This window comes from Ursus arctos, unplaced genomic scaffold (assembly GCF_023065955.2).
Source record: "Ursus arctos isolate Adak ecotype North America unplaced genomic scaffold, UrsArc2.0 scaffold_27, whole genome shotgun sequence".
NCBI lineage: Eukaryota > Metazoa > Chordata > Mammalia > Carnivora > Ursidae > Ursus > Ursus arctos.
The window spans coordinates 39,779,980-39,800,065 of NW_026622952.1; the positions used below are offsets into that span (position 1 = coordinate 39,779,980).

At 36.6% G+C, this 20,086-nt stretch overlaps 1 long non-coding RNA gene across 1 annotated transcript in view; it reads right to left on the reverse strand.

Annotated features, from left to right (window-relative positions):
• The window catches only part of LOC125283702 (uncharacterized), a 407,951-nt gene that overhangs the window by 66,705 nt on the left and 321,160 nt on the right, over positions 1-20,086 (reverse strand). The window contains exon 3 of the long non-coding RNA XR_007191697.2: positions 10,808-10,878. This is a non-coding gene — a long non-coding RNA (uncharacterized LOC125283702). The remainder of the gene's footprint in view (positions 1-10,807; positions 10,879-20,086) is intronic.

Sequence of the window (20,086 nt, forward strand, 5' to 3'; positions counted from 1 at the left end):
TATATTAAGCCAATGTGAGCAGTGGGATAATAGGTGGAAAGAAATTACAAACAACGACAACCAGGAAGAAAATGCCACTGATGTGGGAGTGGTTTGCAAGGAGCTCAGAGCTAAGACCACACAGACAAAAACTGTCCTGCAATAGTTATTAGGAGTAATTAATGTGGTCACCAACAGAAGTGCCTGGACCCTATTGTCCCTTATACCTTCTTCCCCTTTACTGAGCAATGGTCATGAAGAGCACACGCCTCTGAGAAAGCAGAAAATGAGTCTCCCTAAGCAAGAAAATAAGTGGCCAGTTAGCTACCTCAGGGGGCTAGCACACTTCAATTAGCCCTCACACAACATTGTGACACCTCACCTGCAGTCACCCATGTTCTATTCCTATAAACTGAATGGACTAATGGATAGGATTAAAAAAAAAAAAAAAAAAAAAGATGAGCTAACCATCAAAATTCCATAAGCATTTGAACAAAAATTGTGCCAGAAACAAAACACATTGAATTCAAAAAATATACCAAACTCAATGATCCATATGAGCCATGCCAATATAATTAGTAAGTATAACTAATAATGACAAGGATATTAGAGGAGACTGCATGTATACAGAAAAGAAATACCTAAAGATCTCAGAAATTACAAAAAGTTTGTCAAAACAACAGACGACCTAAAAAGTAAGATGTGCTCAATTGAAAAACGTATTAGTTAGTTGATACATGAAGAAAAAGATTCTTCCATTGAACTATTCAAAAGACCTGAGTAAAGAATGTATCAGAGAGTTAGAAACACAAAGAAATTTTTTAAAAAATTAGAAATGGGGGGAGCTGTGTAAGTAGAAAGTGTAAATAATTGGAGAAATGATAGAAAACAGTTTCTAAGAACAAAAGGCAACTTGACTCTCCAGATTAATAGGTACCAATACATACCCAGAATGTATAACATAGCACAGATCTATACATCGTATGTTAGGAGAATGTTTGAAAGAATACACAATAACCTATCAATGATAGTACTTCTGGGAAAATTAGAATTAGAAGAAAATAGAAAGAAGGAAGATTTCTCCCAATTACTCTGTATGTATTGTTTGAATCTTTTATAATTAAAATACCTACATGTAGTACTTGGTTTAATCAGAAACATAATTTAAGGAAATGAATTAATACTACTTGTAATTGATTAATAACATTTTAAATATTAAAACAGAAAGTTTAAATTAATTACACTTTAAGTTAATGGTATGTTAGTTTATATTAAAATAAAATAATAATATAAGAAGAAGAAAATAATGGAATTGCCAATAATTTAATATTAAAGAAAACAATATTTAAATTCATGCCAACTCCATGAAGTCCCACAACTAGAAGAACTTTCAAATTAGAGGAAGTCTGAAACACTTCTTGCTAAACAGTAAGTTTATACTAATACTATAATACTTATATACTTATAATACTAAACCAAAATTGGACTTCCAGAAACTCACAAGAATAGAAAATGCCAAAACCACTGTCTTTCAAAGACCTGTTGGAAATGTTCAAATGAGGGGCATGGTAGCATTTTAAGTAAAAGGGATACTACCCAATAATATGAATTATTCCAGAATAATATCCTAATTGCTACACAATCCTCTTCTTTTAAATATTAAAAAAAAAAAATAGGAATCTTTAGATGACTTTGCTTTACCAGTGGTGAGCAGTCAAGGTAAACAGCATTGAACTCTCCAACTATTATACCTGCGCATGTAAAGCCAGATGAATGATGAAACCTCCTTGCCTTTAACCAAAGTATTTGGATCTGTTACCTAGTACAGCAGCACTCCATAGAATGTAGACTCAATCTTTCACCCCTCAGGGTAGCCTATGAGAAGAGGAGGAGGAGGCTGAGAAAAGAAAGGAGGAAAGACAGACAGACAAGGAAGTAAAGAAGGAAAAGGAAGGAAGGAGGGAAGAGGAAGGAGAGAAGGGAGGGAGAGAAGGAGGGAGGAAGGGAAATTAACCAAAAGTAGCCCGAGTCACAGAAAAACTGAGGGAAGCTTAGGGAAGAGTAAGAGGTACCATCCATATCCAACAGGTTTAAATCTGCACTTTCTGACTACTAATCCCTATTTAATCTCTGTACACATATGTAAGAGGACTAATCAGTTTCTATTAGAAAACAAAACAGAAAATCCAACAGCTCTTGAAGAGAAAAGGGCTGTTCAATCACCAAGTAATTTGACAATTTCTTTAATTCCAATGTAAACAAACTCTAAATCATTCCTTCACACTCATGAAAAGTCTTCCAATTTCTTATAGAAAAAATACCTTTAGTTATATTAAAAAAAAAAAGCCTACATTTGAAAAGGAAGGTAGATGAACTTTGTACTGAAATGAAATCGAAGCAGTACATAAAAGGCTTATTTTGTACTGGAATTAAACTTATTTTGCATAGAATTATGTGGAAGACCTAATTAGTAGTTCTAAGAGAAATGATACACACAGTCATTAAATTTTAGGGGTTTTTATAGTGTCCACAGGGACTGACAGAGATGACTAATAAAATAGCAAGTATCTCTTCCAGCCACATGCAGAATACGTGGTAATAGCATTTCATGTATTAAACAATCCTCAAAGCTCTTTCCATATATTAGCTAATTATTCCTCACAACAACCCCATGAAGTAGTTACTCTGAAAAAAAAATATTGAGGCACATAGAAATTAAAAGTTAAAAAGTGTCCCAAAAACAGTACCATGATTTTTGGTACTACACAGTACTACAGAACAGTGACGGTGCGGAGTCTGGATTCCAGTAATAAACTGAGCTATTAACTACTGCACATTTTGCCGCATACATCCTAACAACAGGTAACCCTACTTACATATACAATGCACACTATAAGCCACCAAGGAGAATGCTTACTGAGGTAGAAAGGGCTAATACTCTGAGAAGGACAGATGAACAAAGAGTGACTTTCTCTGAACCAGGTAGACTAAGGAAGGATACAAACAAGGATTTTAGTAAGACAAAGGTAGAATGCAACAAGATTAGGCTGAAATTAGGATCCATGCTTTGACATGTTGAACAGAAGACTTGAGTTGACATTTTAAAAAATATATTCAAAGTTCAAATATCTGCAAAAAATATAATTTCCAGCATATTTTAATTCTGAAAATTTTAAGTAAATGGTTAACTTACTCATTTAAATATATCCAGTGAAATTTAAATACCATTAAAATTTGTAATTCTAAAAAGGATTTTTGTAACAGCCAGAAATTGTTGTGTTACCTTTTTCTCTTTAAATTGATTTTCATTCTCATGGAATATTATTTTTATGTGATGTACTTGTGCTTAAAAACCTTTTACTGATCACTCAATCATATTTTTTCAAATGATGTTGTAAATACAAATATATTATTCTTATTTAATGTGACCTTAATTCTCCAAGTGTTTAAAATTTGCTCAGAATTGAGCTTTCATGACAACTACTATTAGAACTCAAATAAACAAACATAAATACATTTTTAAATGTTTAATTAATAAGCCTAAAGCCAATTTTCATTGGAAATACATCTCTTAATAAAATGGATGGAGCTGGTTTGCTTATTTAGTTTTTGACTAGGACATATCACCATGGTTATTACTGCTAGAATGAGATGAAATTCAACATCAATTTTATTCCCATATTTTATTTTTACAGATGCAATCTCTGAAAACCTTACTCACATAAATAAGTATATGAAAATGGAGAGAGTTTGGTCATAGCCATGTCAATTTTTTAAAAAATCCTTCTGAATTATCTATTAAAAATTTCATAGTCAGGGCACCTGGGTGGCTCAGTCAGTTGACCGTCCAACTCTCAGTTTTGGTTCAAGTCATAATCTCAAGGGTTCTGAGACGGAGCCCCACGTGGGCTGCACGCTCAGCAGGGAGTCTGCTAGAAGATTCTCTCCCTCCGCCCCTCCTCCCGCGCACGCTCTCTCTTCCTCTCTAATAATAAATAAATCTTTGAAAGAAATTTCATAGTCATTTATCATTAAAAACAATCCTTGTTAATAATCCAACAGGCTCTCCTTTGGTACTTTAACAAGTACTTTCATCAAGGCAGCTGAGCTGCACGCTCTCTCAACCCCAACAGCATTTCAGACACTTCCTTTAGGGCTGCTCCTTTGCTTTTACAACCTTGGATGACATACTTAGAAAAACACAGATGGAAAGGGATGTGCTTTCCCTTTTATAAAAGGGAAGGCAGGAAAGACAAGACAAGCTCTTTCATCTCAGACGTGTTCAAGATCAATTTTAGGAACAACAAACAAAGTTAGAATCTGGAAATTATTTTTCTTAACAGCACCCAAGAAGTCTTTGTTTACCTTCAGGATAGAAATTCTCCAGTTTAGAGACCGCTGGTCTAACATGCAAAGTTTCATTCAGATAGAAGTATACCCAAGTTCGTACGTTTATGTGTCATGTGTAAATGTCTGTGGGTGTGCAAGTCGTTTCACCAATCAGCCTCAGTGCCCTCATTTGTAAAAACAGAAATAGCTGTTTACAGTGCTCTGATGAGAATTAGACATAATGCATGTCAAGAGCCTGTCATCCTGCTAGATAGAAACCAGACAGTCAATAAATGCTAATTTTATCAATTTTCCTATGGCATTTTGCAGTTAGGGTTCTTGAGACCTGGAATCCTCTTCCTCTGCATAATCTCAGGCCTGGCTCCTTATTGTCACTCAGTTCTTAACTTCAATATCTTCCTGAGGCCTTTCTGAACCCTTAGTCTGAAGTGGCCCCCAATCACTTGCTACTGCATTACCCTGTTTTCTTTCCATCGCAGCTGTGAATGCCGCCCCATATTGTCTCGGGGTTTTGTTCTGCTTGAGTCGTGTCCGGCACCTACTATGTTTGCCTTGAATGACTGTTTACTGAATCAATGACTGAGTCTATCAGTTTGCTACGAATGCCATAACAAGTTACCACGACTCAGTGGCTTAGACAACAGAAATTTATTTTCTCACAGTTCTGGAGGCTAACAGTCCAAGATCATGGTGTCCACAGATTTGGTTTCTTCTGCGGGCTCTGCCGTGGAATTGAAGATGGCTGTCTTCTCTCTGTGTCCTCGTGTGGTTGTCCCTTGGTGTCATACTGTTTTGTCCTAATGTTCTCTCTTTCTAAGGACATTGGAATAGGGCCTCCCACATGACCTCACTTTAATTACCTCTTTAATGGTTCTCTTCCAAATACAGTCACAATCTGAGGATGGGGGTGGGAGGTGGGGGTCAGGACTTCAACATATGAATCTGGAGTTGGGGGTTCACGCTGGCTCATAACAGTGAGTGATTACTCTGAGTTCCCAGCTTCTGACCTAAAGTGGCCAAACCATTAGCTCTGACAACTTCGGAACCTCCACTCACCAAATGAAAAGTGATACCTGACAAAAACCTAATAAGCAAAATACAGCCTCCAAAGTACAGGGTAAGAGCAGAGTATATTACATGCACATGAAGTTTCTTGTACAAATAATTATAACAGCTTTATCCATAACAGCCAAAAACTGGACACAACCAAAATGTCCATCTACGGGTGAATAGATTAATGCATTGTGACCTATTAGATGGAATAGCACTCCTCAATAAAAAGGAACTGCTGGTGTATGAGATAACATGGATGAGACTAGAAAGCAAGATGCTAAATGACAGAACCCAGACACACTCTATACTACATATATAATATTCTAGAAAAAGCAAAACTTTAGTAGAGACAACAAGGAGATCAGTAATTGCCAGGGGCTGGGGTGTGGGGAAGAAGATTAATTGCAAAGGTGTACAGGTGAACTCTGCGGCAATGAAAAAGTCCTATGTCTTGACTGTGCTTGCGGTTCTGCGAAGATCTGTATTTATCAACACCCATCAACTATATGCTTAAGATGATTTAATTTTATTGTATGTAAATTGTACCTTAATGCAGCTAATTTCTCAAAAGTCAGAACATATTGAGAATACTTGAAAATCCATGTTTTCATCCCATAGCCTGTCACAGGATTTTTGAACATATCTTTTTCACATCTATTTTGGAAAGAAAACAAGTATGCCCAAAAACAAATACACACATGTTTATTGTAAGACTAGGAAACAGAAATGTAGGTTTTGTTTTTAAAACTTCTAGAGAGTGCTACAGGAGCAGAGAGCAGTGTCAGTCTGAACCTCGAATTCTGACAGCCGCTGAGAAAATGCCTCATGCTTTTCTCTTGTTTGAATCCCCAAATCCCAAAGCCTTCCCTGAGCAGCCCGTGAGGACACTGGAAGGATCCCCCCAAGCCATCATTACTCATCCCCATTGACTGGAACAGATTTAAAGATTTTATACACTTTTCTACTCCATATCATTTAAAAATTTCCTATGGAAGTACTTCTCCCAAAAATAAAACATGTTAATGCTAGAGACAAAATCGCACTCAAAAGAAATTAAAGCAATTTTCGGGTGTCGAACACTTACACCCCAATTGGAAAAGGGAAGAATTTTGGGGGGTAAATGTTTTTATTCTATAGAGGACAGACGAAGAGGATATTGGCATTTAATTTAAATGTTCTACAAAAGTTAACACTCTCAGCATCAAAGAAATTCCCCCAGTTTCCTGGCCAGTGACAGAAACACTTCATCCTGAATCCTCAGGGGATCTCAGACTTCTGGATGTTGAGCCCATCTGGAGCTAGAGTTCTCTTTTTGAAACGAGGCACCCCGGGAAAGGGCTCTGAGATTTCCACACATCCACCACAAACACACACGCAACCCTAATCCCCCAAAGGTTCATGTTCTGATTAATTAAAGATACCAGGTTTTCATAATCACTGACCGCTCTTTCTTTGGGGGCTGATTTGGTTTAATGATTCCTGACATTTCATCCAGCACACTCTGAGCCTTTTCACAGCAATAAAAAATAACAGCCTCTCTGCCTGACAGCAAGGAAGGTTTATTCAGTGCTGTCAGAGAGATGAACGGTTACGGCTCTCCTCCATACTCACTCACGGCACAATAGGTGGAACATCAGGAATAATTATATCAAATGGCCACGGAAACTCATTCTCGGGATGTGCAGGTGAACGCCAGTTTCAAACCTGACACGCTCTTGTGTCTTGTGCTGATTCTAGCAGCAAAGGGGTTCTTGAAACTTCCCTCTGCTCCTCATTGGAGTGTGGAAAGCTGCCAGGAAATTTCCTTTTCAAAAGCTATGATCTAAGTGACCACCCCCACCTGGGCTTTGAGGACTTTCCCCAGGAAGTGGCCCCTTCAGTGTCTGCATAGAGACAGCTATTAAGATAAGGACACCACAGTGCATGGAAGGGGCACCTGGTGATGTTTGGGGCCAGCACGGAGTTGTTGAGATAGGCAGAAAAAATGTGGATAACGGCACAAGCAGTTACCCAGGGGAGTCTGAGGGAAAAAAAAGGATTAATGATCTCTGAGACTTGTTCTTTTTCCACTCTTTTCCTGAAATGCCAAACCATGGAGCCAGTTATCCATCAAGAGAGTGAAATATATCAGTGGATGGATTCGGTTTGCTACAATGACAGCCAGCTCCACTTTTGAATACTCTTTGAAAACAATTTTTACTGTGCAATGCTGGAGAAAACCAACAAATAATAAACCTGTCACAGTACTCACCAAGCGCTCGTAAATACAAAAGTCTGCCATGCGGCTGCAAAGGGAAGCCATTCCCAAGCTTGAAAAATGGTTGGTGCTTAATCATTGCATCTGATGTCAGTTCTCATTTAGGGCTGCAATTTGGGGTGACTCTTATCTTCAGCACTCTTGAGGTGGGAGTCCCTGCTCCCACTGGTCAGGAGTTTAGAGTGGAGGTACAGCCGTCAGGAGGAGGCCGGGAGTTCCCGCAGCTCTGTTTTATCCTCCCAACTGTGCTACAGTTACACGCCAATAAGTGCATCTTTGTGCGTAACTCAAAAAAACTGTACTGAATTGTGCTTATCGTGCGTTTTTGCTGACAAAATTCAAAGGCAACAAAAACCCAGTTAGTGAAAACCACAAGCCTCCAGGCTCTGCCCAGCACCCCTAGCACTGCGGCTCTCCAGGTGGCCTGTGCTCCTCGTCTGTCCTCCCAAAGCACTTCCTTTTATGCATCGTCCCCAGAACACTTTGCCCCTGTCTGTCCAATTGCCTGCTTTCTCTGTTCCTCTCTAACGTGGTCAAGCCAGCCCTTGACAAATAAAAACAGAGAAAACAACTCCTCACAGAAATCCTGCTATAAGAGAAATGAGAGTTCCGTTGGAAGGCAGGGTGCTAAGTGGACATTTTCCAACCACATCCTGACGCTTTAGTGGGATTCAGCTGGAAGAAACTATGACCAGATTCTTCAAAAGAGAACCAGGAAGCTGCCTGCCATGTACTTTGGAGGGTTCACTGTGGACGGGACCAAGCGGCTGCAAGTAAGGAAGTACTGTCTCTAACCAGAGGGAAGTTTCTAGGTGTTTCCTGAGAGAAGCCAGGTCCACACATTTTGGTGCTGAAACTAAGAAGTTACAGGGTTTAGCAGGAACAGCTACAAGCACACATCCCTCAGAAAGGTGTTATTCAGTAAGAAGAGCTAGTTTGTTAAATGAGTTTTCTTTTCCATATTAAACTTTCCCATCCCTGAAGCATGTGGAACAGAGGAGCGTGCAGTCCTGCTGGCTTCCTTCGCAGGGATGCTAATACAGTCATCGCCATAATTCCCGGGTATCACCAACCTGACCCTCAGTTTTGGTTCAGGTCATGGTCTCACAGTCATGGGATTGAGCCCCGCGTCAGGCTTAGCACAGTCTGCTGGAATTTCTCTCTCCCTCTCTCTCTGCTCTCTCCTCTCTCTCTCTCTCAAGTAGATAAATAAATCTTTAAAAAATATGTGTAAAATAGAGCTATATTTCACCAAAACCATTCATTTTCCCCAATCATTACATTCAAAATAACAAATATTTATTGACTGATTATGTCAGTTGCTGAAGGCAAAAGATATTTAAAGTCATACTTGAACCTTCTTACATCTGATGGATCTAAAACCCTGTCAACTTCACCTTCAAAAATAGACTCCATCTTTCGGTAGGAGGAGTACCACAGAATTTGCAGCCAACTTTATTCCACTGCAGTGTTCTTGCTTACATGCACACGTTCTTAGGTCTTTGCTCAAATGTCGCTTCCTCTGAGAGGCAAGTACTATACCCAAATCACTTTTTATTTGCTTAGCGCCATGTTTTCTTACTCCAATTCTACGCTGTATATATTTATTAGTTCATGTGCTAATTTCTCTTTCCCTACCACTAGATAGATGTGTGTTCATTGTTCACTAATCTCTCACCATTTCCTGGAATTGTTCCAGAGACAGAGAGGGCATTAACGATGTTCTGAATGAATGAATGAATCAATGAACGAATGAACAAATGCCACCTCCATACTGTGCACTGTGCTGTCCACTGGAGATAAAGATTCATCAGAAAATGTTTCTGCTCTCTCAAAAACTTAGAGCCTAAAACTAAGAATCTGTTAATCTGGAATTGATGACGTGGCTCCCAAACCCAATATTGTGGAAGAGAATCATAAAATTTTGTAATTGATAAAGTTTATGGTGCTCAAAAATGAAAAAGGAATACTAAATATTTAAATGAGTGAGAACACATCGGTCTTTACTCCTCTGTCAGAGGTAGTGGCTTCCAGGAACCCATAAGGAGAAGACATCTGAAGCCATTTCAAGCAAGGGAGACTATCAAGACTGAGGACTGTTTTCTGCCAAGACTGTTGCAGGGTGTATTTACCAGTTATTTTTCATTTATATTTAAATACTGAGATTAAGGAATTTTAAAAAAACATACTGATGAAAAATGGCTTACAAATATCTTCAAAATACAAAGCATGATCTATTTCTTATCTACTTGCATATTTTAGTATTTGCTTTGATACTTATACCCTGAAAGATGTCAGGGAGAGAGTACCAAGACTAAGGAAACATATTAGACCATGCTAACATGTTAATTATTATCATTAATATTTGAGATAATTCTATTTACTAAATAGGGAAGCTCATAGAGCAATATAAAACAATAGCAATAATTATCAAAATTCACCAAAATCTAGGGTGCCTGGGTGATTCACTCAGTTAAGTGACTGCCTTCGGCTCAGGTCATGATCCCAGCGTCCTGGGATCAAGCCCTGCATCAGGCTCTCTGCTCAGTGGGGAGTCTCCTTCTTCCTCTGCCCCTCCCCCCTGCTCCTGTGCTCACTCGCTCTCTCTCTTTCATGCTTCTGTCTCTCAAATAAATAAATAAAATCTTCTAAAAATTCACTAAAATCTAGATATCCTCTCCTTAATCTCTAAATTCAGGAATTTCTTGACATTCAGAAAAGACACATGTTCATGTCATATATGTGTTGTGGAAGAGTTAGAATATTATGGATGATAATGAAGATATGTGGATGTATAATAGGAAAAGTGGTGTTTGCATTCAGGATTTAATTTTTTCCAAAATTTAACTTAGACCTTAAATCACTCTTGCTCAGAGAGAAATTATCAAAACAACTATTACAACCCTGCAATGCTGCTGCAACCTCTCAAATGGGTCAGAAGTGTCCTCGGAGGCCCAGCCTGCTTCTTCCAAGACAAGGGAAAGATTATGGGATAGCAAATGTGATTAGAACAGGGAGTGTAAAGGTTAATCCTATAATAAACAAAGTCAAAATTAAGTGACTCAAACAACAAAGAAGCAGCTTCTTCCTTATGTAACAGTCTGAAAGTCAGGGGGCAGTCCTAGCCCATCAGGTGTACTTCCTCTATGATGTTACTGCTTTACTCACCAGTCTTGAGTGGACGCCCATCAACTGCACACTCAGACTTGGATCACCATCATACTTCTGCATTCTTGTCCCTGAAAGGGGAGAAAGGATGTGTGGTGGGTACACATTTTCACATACTTATCTGGAATTTGCACATGACACTTGCACTAACGTGTCTGTCGCCAATGTTTACATATACAGCTCAAAATGTAGTCTCTGGCTGAGTGGCCATGAGCCCCACAGGACTGAGATGATACAGAATGGGGGATGAAGACTGAACAAGGGGCAATCCTTGGCATAGCTGTCTAGTTCCACCACCCCCAAATCAACAGATTAGCTCTACTTAATCTAGATGAAATGGGGTTCTTCAGATGCGAAGAATTTACTAAAGGACAAAATGTCATTTTGGAACAGAAAAATCAATAGGAGGGAAATTACACTGGAAAACAGTAACTTTTTTCCCTTTCAAAATCTGAAAGGTAACACACAAGTCACATACACTCACACACACACACACACACACACACACACACACACACAATGAATACAAGAGGTAATGTGATCCTTGTATGCTCAGGGACTTGTGATAAAAGAGCTAATCAGGACAAAAGCAATTATACATTTTTAGATCTGCAACAGGGGGGAAAAAGTCAAAAGGAGAAGAGAGATGATCAAATTCTCTCATCAGAAAATGATCTTGTTTTGAACTTCCAATGAGGAACTTCATAGTATGATTAAATTGAGTGATTATATATAATGGCCACATTTTAATGTTCTTGAATTGGGCACCAAAAATAAAAACTAAAACGTTTTCCATTTAAGAAAACATGAACAGATGACTGTGGAATAACACTACTATCACCTACAAAGTTTCATCTTTACAAAAGAATCTAAGGACAGAGTATACATATCTAACAATTTTCAAGGGGTAAACAAAAATGAAAGAAGCAAAAAGAATGACAAGTACAGAGATGCAAATACAAAATAAATAACTGAAGCTGTAACATCAGTCTCCCAGGTATACCTTCGTATTTGTTTAACTAGTTTACATGTTCCTTTTTTTTCAATCATAATATAACTCCACATAAAAGAAAAACTATTCCGTGCACTTAAAGCTCAAAGAACTATTTATTTACTGTGATTAGATTTGTTCTAAAAGAAACTACTTAAAAAAAAAATCAAGACACCATGTAATATTCTATTTCCAATGGCTCTAGAAATTATTGAGAAAACAAAAGGAAGGAAAATGTTACAAAAGAGGAGACAAGCTAAATGAACTTATATAAATTGTCCCAAATAAATTTATATTACCATCATTCATTAAATAATCGGGATTCAGTTCTTCTAGAATATATTTTTTTCTGCAGTTGTACATTGATAGTCTGCGTGTTGTGTTTGAAGGGATTAACTATAAAAAATTAACAAATTGTTAAAATTGATTAGAAAAAAAGGTTGCTTAACAACATTGCCTAAGAATTTTCTGCATTTCTAGTATGATTTTAATTGGAAATATTATCAATTAGTGAATATGTGGGGTTTTTTTTTAATAGTAAACTGACCAGACATTGAAATTGACTCAAAATGAGATTATGTTAGACTGACAAGATTAGACAAAGTTAAATTATCTAGGGGCGCCTGGGTGGCACAGCGGTTAAGCGTCTGCTTTCGGCTCAGGGCGTGATCCCAGCGTTATGGGATCAAGCCCCACATCAGGCTCCTCCGCTATGAGCCTGCTTCTTCCTCTCCCACTCCCCATGCTTGTGTTCCCTCTCTCACTGGCTGTCTCTATCTCTGTCGAATAAATAAATAAAATCTTTCAAAAAAAAAAGTTAAATTATCTAAACTTGGAAGAGGGATCAGTATATTTTTTGTGAAAAAATCAGAATAGTAAGTATTTTCAGCTCTGTGAGTCAATACATTCTTTGTCCTGTATTCTTTTTTTTTCTTTTTATAACTCTTTAAAAATGTTAAAACCATTCTTAGCACGTGGGCATAAAAACAGTGTGGGTCTTGTTTGCTGAGCCCTGCTCTAAATGATTAAACATGTGCTCAAAATAATTCTCAATTTATATCTCCTCTATGTATACATAATTACACATAAATATACTTATATTTTTTCTTCTCATAAATTCCTTATGTTCATTTCTTGAAATTCATTTATTATATTTTTAAACAAAACCCCCTTTCCCTACCTTTAACTCAACAGCTAATAATTAGGTCACAGCCTTTGGTTTTACTACAAAAATTTTATAGTTGATCAAATATGCCAAAGTTCAGACGTATTTGTAATAGTATTTGTATTGAAGGAAAGATCAACCTATTATATGATACTGACTGATGCGCTAAGCTTTGCACAAGCCATATTACATACACTATCTCAGTTATTTCTCACTATCATATTATGAGGTAGCTACTTTTTATCTACATGAGAAAACTGGGCCCAGAACAGCTATGTAACTTTCACATGGTCACAGAGCTACTCAGCCGGGAAGTCAGAATTTGAACCTTTCTCTTAAATTTAAGACTAATCCCCACTATTACCCCTTCTTTGAAAATCCCAGTCCCATCTACCTCCTCAGTTATCTTATACTTTATGGACCAGGGAATGGATAGGTCCTCGCCTGTTTTTGCATGGCCCAGAGCTAAGAATGGTTTTTCCATCTTTAATGACTGGAAAAAAAATTTAAGAGGATAGTATTTCATAACATGTAAGAAATATATAAAGTTCAAATTTGGGTCTATAAACAAAGTTTTACTGGAAAATAGGCATGTATATATTGTCGGTGGTTGCTTTGGTACTACAGAGGCAGAGTACCCTCCAGACTTATTACTGCAATTTGATACAATCTCTTTGGTATCTCCAGTGAACTTTAAAATATTCAGAACCAAACCATGGCCTTTCTGTATGCACCTGTTCCTCTTCCATCCCACCCTCTAATTGCAGATATTGGCACCACTGTTCGTATAGTGACTCAAGACCAGAAAACTAAGTACTTCACACCACTCTCTCTAGCTTCCCATATCCTGACCATCAAAAGATTCTACCTCCTTCTAGAATCCATCTACTTCTCTCCATTTCTCCTAATCCCCAAGCTCAAACCAACATACTCTTTCATCTAACCTACCCCAATGGCCTCTAGCTGCTCTCTTAGGGTCCACTCTGGCTCCCCTCAACCCCAGTCCATTCTCGACATTGTGATAAAAGTGGTCTCTGATTTGGTGACAGAAGTATCCAGGAAGGAAAGAAAACAAAAACAGGATACTGACAAAATTAAAATCAAGTTGGTATCTGCAACAAGTGATAAGGAAAATACATTTTCAATCTAGCAAACTACATGTAGTCAAAATACTATTATAGATCATGGGGTTACACACATTTTTGGATATTCAATACTCATGATATTTAACCTCCAAACATTTTTGGTGGAAAAAAATTTACTTAATGGTTTATTATAATCATATATAGAGAGAAGGGCACATGGATTATCAGATACAGTGGACTCTATTTGTTTATACAATGCCATCCAAGCAGTCCACATATAAAGAGAGACAGAGTATTCTTGGAAGGATAACTTCAAAAGTATTGTGGGTTTGTTTTAATCAATTATATGACAAAGCAACAAGATGATGGTAGTGATAATGTAAAGGCATATTATTCTTTTGCACAAGAAGGAAAATATATGATGAAAACCTCCAGGGAGAGCAATAATGAAACACTACTGAAAATACATGGTCCTCATGAAAAAAAAATGTGATATGATTTTTAGAAAATATCTAAGTGTAAACAAAGAGAACTTATTTAATCTTGGGATTTGGAATACTCATCTTTGAGTTGCCTGGTTTTTCTTTCTCCACATATCTGCATGTAGTATCTGTATATATGAATATTATTTGGAAATGCACATTTTTATATTTACTGGTTGTCAGTTTTTAGATCAATCTGCACACAAAGGAGAAAAAGCAATATAATGCCATTTTTGTGAACTTTTCTAATTTAAAAAAGTTATTGAAAAATTAAAAATTTAAGAGGTGGACCATACTGGAAGGACATAGTGGCATGCAAAATCCTGAATTTATAAATCGGGCAATCAAGGTATACTGTTTAAAGCTGCTGGAGAAGGAAATAAGAATTTAAATATATTAATATTAGAAAGCTATCAATGGAGGGCATTGAGTAAAATTCTATCAACTATTGACAGCAGTAGGAGGAGGTGAGGAAGTAAGGAGAGGTTGGAGTAACTGGAGCAAAGCCTGTCATCTGTTATAATAGTGATTTCTTATTACCTATAGCTCATAGTTGATATAACAACAAATTAAGATGGAAATACATTATCTGGGATATAAATGTGACCAGTGGGAGAAGAGAAAATAGGTGAGCTCTTGGAAAGGAACAGGAGCTCGGTGGAGGAACTTTGCTCTTTTTTTGTACTCTGAGCTCCTTGAATTATTTACTTATTAAGTAAGTGTATTACTTGTATAATAAAAGAAAAATAATTCAAAAAACTAAATTGGAGTTTGACTTCATTCAAATATTAAAATTCAGAAGACACAAAACTAACTGTCCTGAGAAGTAATAACAGAAACCCCCAAGAAAATAGGGAAACTAAAAGCAATTTAGAGATACTTATATTCTTGGATATAAAACATCTTGATCTTATTGCCAAAAGAATATGATGTTTAATATATCTCTCATAACAGAAATAATAAGAAAAGGCTATCAAACTCCAAAGTCTCTCACACACACAGGAGTTAGAAATACACAGAATCACAAAGATGTTTATTTCATATCAAGCAACAGCAACAGAAAAAACAGTAAAACTGTCCTTAGCATATCTAACTGAAATAATGTGAGGTGAGAAACCTAAAGTATTATATATTCTTTACTTATTAGATACAGAGTTCAGCACGAAAGTCCTCCTTCTGTGTGTAAAACACAGCCTGGCTGCACATTGTGTAATGCACACCTGTAATAGAGACGGTAAGGTACTCAGTACTTTCCAGAAGGTGCCTTTATTCTCCCTACAAGCTTCTAAGCACCTGTTCTTTCAGTTTTGTGTTCTAGGGAATACCTTATATATTTTACAGCTGAGGACAGATAAAAGCATAACAATTACATTTAATTATTAGAAGAGCTCCTTTATTTTTTAAAAGATATTATTTATGGGGCGCCTGGGAGGCACAGCGGTTAAGCATCTGCCTTCGGCTCAGGGCGTGATCCCGGCGTTATGGGATCGAGCCCCACATCAGGCTCTTCCACTATGAGCCTGCTTCTTCCTCTCCCACTCCCCCTGCTTGTGTTCCCTCTCTTGCTGGCTGTCTCTATCTCTGTCGAATAAATAAATAAAATCTTTTAAAAAAAAAAAGATATTATTTATTTATTTGAGACAGAGCAGGAGAGGGAGAAGCCGACTCCCTGCTGAGCAGAGAACCAAACTCGGGGCTCGATCCCAGGACCCTGAGATCATGACCTGAGTTGAAGGCAGATGCTTAACTGACTGAGCCACCCAGGTGCCCCCAGAATAGCTCCTTTAATCACAACTATCTACTATGGACTTTGAGGGATATTTAATAGAGGCCTGAGTGTACCCTCCATAGTCATTTACTTTCTGTAGTTAATTTATTTCAACATGCCTAGTAGTGATAAATCCATTTTCAGTATGTACACAACACAGAATGTAATATTTAAAAGTCACGTAAGGGGGCACCCGGGTAGAACAGTCAGTTAAGAATCTCACTCTTGGTTTCAGCTCAGGTGGTGATCTCAGGGTCGTGAGATCCCACCCCTTGTCAGGCTCCGCAATCAGAGCGAAGTCGGCTTAAGACCCTCTCTCCCCCAAGGGGCGTCAGTTAAGCAACTGCCTTTGGCTCAGGTCACGGTCCTGAAGTCTCAGCAGGGGGTCTGCTTCTCCCTCTCACCTTCCCCTCTCTAATCCTCTCTCTCTCTCAAATAAATATCTTTTTAAAAAAGACCCTCTCTCCCTCTCCTTCTGCCCCACCTCCCAAAATAAATAAATACATCTTTAAAAGCCGCTCAAGGATCATTGTCTAAATCACACGAGGTACGTTGCTTCTTTCTTTCCCTTGAGAGACAGCTTGCACACTTCCAAACACAGTCTGACATTAAAAAAAAAAAAAAAAGTAATAACAAGTGTTGGTAAGGATGTGGAGAAATTGGAACACCAGTACACTGTTGGTGGGAATGTAAAATGGGCACAACCTCTAACAGAGTGGCTCACAAAATTAAAAACAGAATTGCCATATAATCCAGAAACTCCACTTCTGGGTATACACCCAAAAGAATTGAATGCAGGGCCTCCGAGACATATTTATACATTCATGTTAAAACGTTATTCACAATAGCTAAAATGCAGAAGCAGCCCAAATGCCCATCAGCAGAAGAATGGATTAAGACAAATGTGGAATATACATACAATGACATATTATTCCATCTCAAAAAGGAAGAAAATTCTGACCCATGCTACAGCATGGATGAACCTTGAGGACATGACGCAAAGTGAAATAAGCCAGTCATCAAAAGCTACTACATGATTCTACACATATGATTCCATATATACTCAGAGTAGTCAAAATCAGAGACAGAAAGTAGAATGGTAGTTGCCAGGGGTTAGGGGAAAAGGGGAATGGGGCTGTCATTGTTTAATGGTATGAAGTTCTGGTTTTACAAGATGAAAGAGATCGAAGGTGGTGATAGTTGCAAAACATTATGACTAAACCTAATACCACTGAACTGTATATTTAAAAATGGATAAGATGGTAAATTTTATGTGTGCTTTACCACAATAAAATATATTGAAAAAAAATCTGATTTATTGTTGACAAGCACTAGTTATTAGAATATTCTACCTTATACTGAGTTGAAACTTGTTTCACTTTTAACCTCATTGGTCCTGGTAAGATCTTACCTTTAAAGCAACACAGACAATTTTTTTCTTCCACATTACACTTCCTTAAACATTCAAATTTACTCATACCACAAAGAAGTCTTCTTTCAATGCAATTAAATAAAGTTATTTGGTAATCTTGGTTCAGAGCATAGTTTTGAAATCAGACAGACTAGAGTTCAAGTTCTATATCTGCCACATATTAGGCAAAAGGTTTTGGAAAAGTGTTTTAATGTTTTTAAGCCTATAATGTATACAAATAATGGTAGTAAATAGCCAATAAGTTAGTGGTAAGAAACCACAAATAATACGGTGCTGGTAAATAACTGATGTGCATGAGTCATTTATCATTTTTGTAAGATTGATATTTCACAGGATGCTATGATACAATCCACAGAGAAATATTTGCCAATTCTAAGGCATTGTACAATAGTAGTTAATTCTAATTATGCTTGGTCTTTAATAATAGTGGTCAACTTAAAGTATGACAATATTAAACTTATTTCATTCATGAACTTAGCATAATAAACCAAACTACTAGATATGCTACATTTTTTATTTTTATAGATGTGTGCTCATGACTTATAACCAGGAATTCGTTCTAAAATAACCATTGGAAGAGATTTTATCCTTAACATCTATTAATTTTATACATAAAATAAACTGTAAATGAGCCAGGCAGAAGTGAAAATTCTAAATAAAATTTTCATGGAGCAACAAACAATTCCTGACTACTCAGTCTGACAACTAGAGAACAAAAATGAATGTTGTTATTATTTTTTTTGAATGCTATTATTTTGAGGAATCCATGTTATTACCTTGAGAGTCTATTCAAGAACTTTATGATTTTCAACATTAAGCACGCCATTGTGCATCTCTTGCCTTGAAGCTGAATAAGCTAGCCATAGCCCACTGATACTAGAATAACCCAACAGCCACTAAACCATGTCATTATGTGACTTTTACCCCACAACTGAGGGTCATCTCAAAGAACAAGTTGAATTTTACCATGACACATTTTAGCAAAGTACATTTCTGTTTTTTAATATTAGTATTAATCAACTAATGTGCTACAAGCAATATAGTAACCCATGAATCACCTGGTAAATTCACAAGGAGCTGGGAGTGTTTACAGGGAGAAAGGAAAGAAATGAATAAATAAAAAGGAGATACAGTGCTTTGTGACATTAATCTATATACAAAATGAAATTCTTTGTGGCTTCTAGTCATAAAAGCATAAATATTTAGATAAGAATTACACTTTTGTAGTTTTACATTTAGCATAAGATGTTAATACATTGTACGAATATCAATATTTGCTATTTGGAACCTTAAATATTTGTTTCTGAATGCGCATTAAAAGCAATAATAAAAAAAACAAAACTATCAACATGGAAACACATACAGTCTTTGGAGTTTATATTTCAAAATCATCTGACTGATCACAGGAAATCAGAACGTTTACTTTAGTAATTAACTTAGTACTCCCTGATATCATTTAGTGTGTTTTAACTCACTGATATGGAAAACAGAGAGATGTTTGGATCACTGGCCATCATTTTTTGAATGTTTGAGAACCAAACAGCATACATACTTAGGTACTGGGAGAATATTAAGTAATAAAATCAAAATTTGAACACTATAGCTTACATTGGTTGTATATTCATTTTTTATTGTGGTATCTATCTAGAAGAACTAACTAAGGACAAATAATTTATAAATTAGGCCCATGTGGAGGTGGCTCCTTTATATTACCTTAAGATATTTTGCTTTGGAAATCCTTTAGTTCATATATCAAAATGAAGTAAGGCATGTAGTGTAAAATAGAACTTCACCACAAATTAAGCAAAAATATGGCATGTGACTAAATTCATGACCTATGTTTATTACGAATAATAGTTGATTCTTTTTGGCAAGCAGAGAAGTAGGAAAATAACTGGAAATTAATACTTGAAAACATGTAATTTTTTTTAAAGAGAAGAAAATGTAAAATGATTAAAAACATAACAATTATTGACTTACAGATCACTTACTATATTAGTACAAATTTGTATCAAATGTATATGCTTTATATGCATTATCTCATTTATTCTCCACCAAAACTATTTAAAATAGTTGCTTTTATTAACTTCTTGTTATAGATGATAAAAACAGAGCATTAAAAAGGTAATTTTTTTCAAAATTCAAATAGTGAGTAAATTTTTTTTTAACATTAGGATCAAGGAACTAATGTAATGCAAGCAATATTGAAGCACATTTGACTGTAATGTGCTATAAGCAATTTGAATCCTGATCTGTCTGAAGCAAAATGCAGACCCCAACTATTATACATACCACTGATTTTCAAAAATGAATAATAACATAAAAAGCAAAGGCAACAAAAGCAGAAATCAGTAGA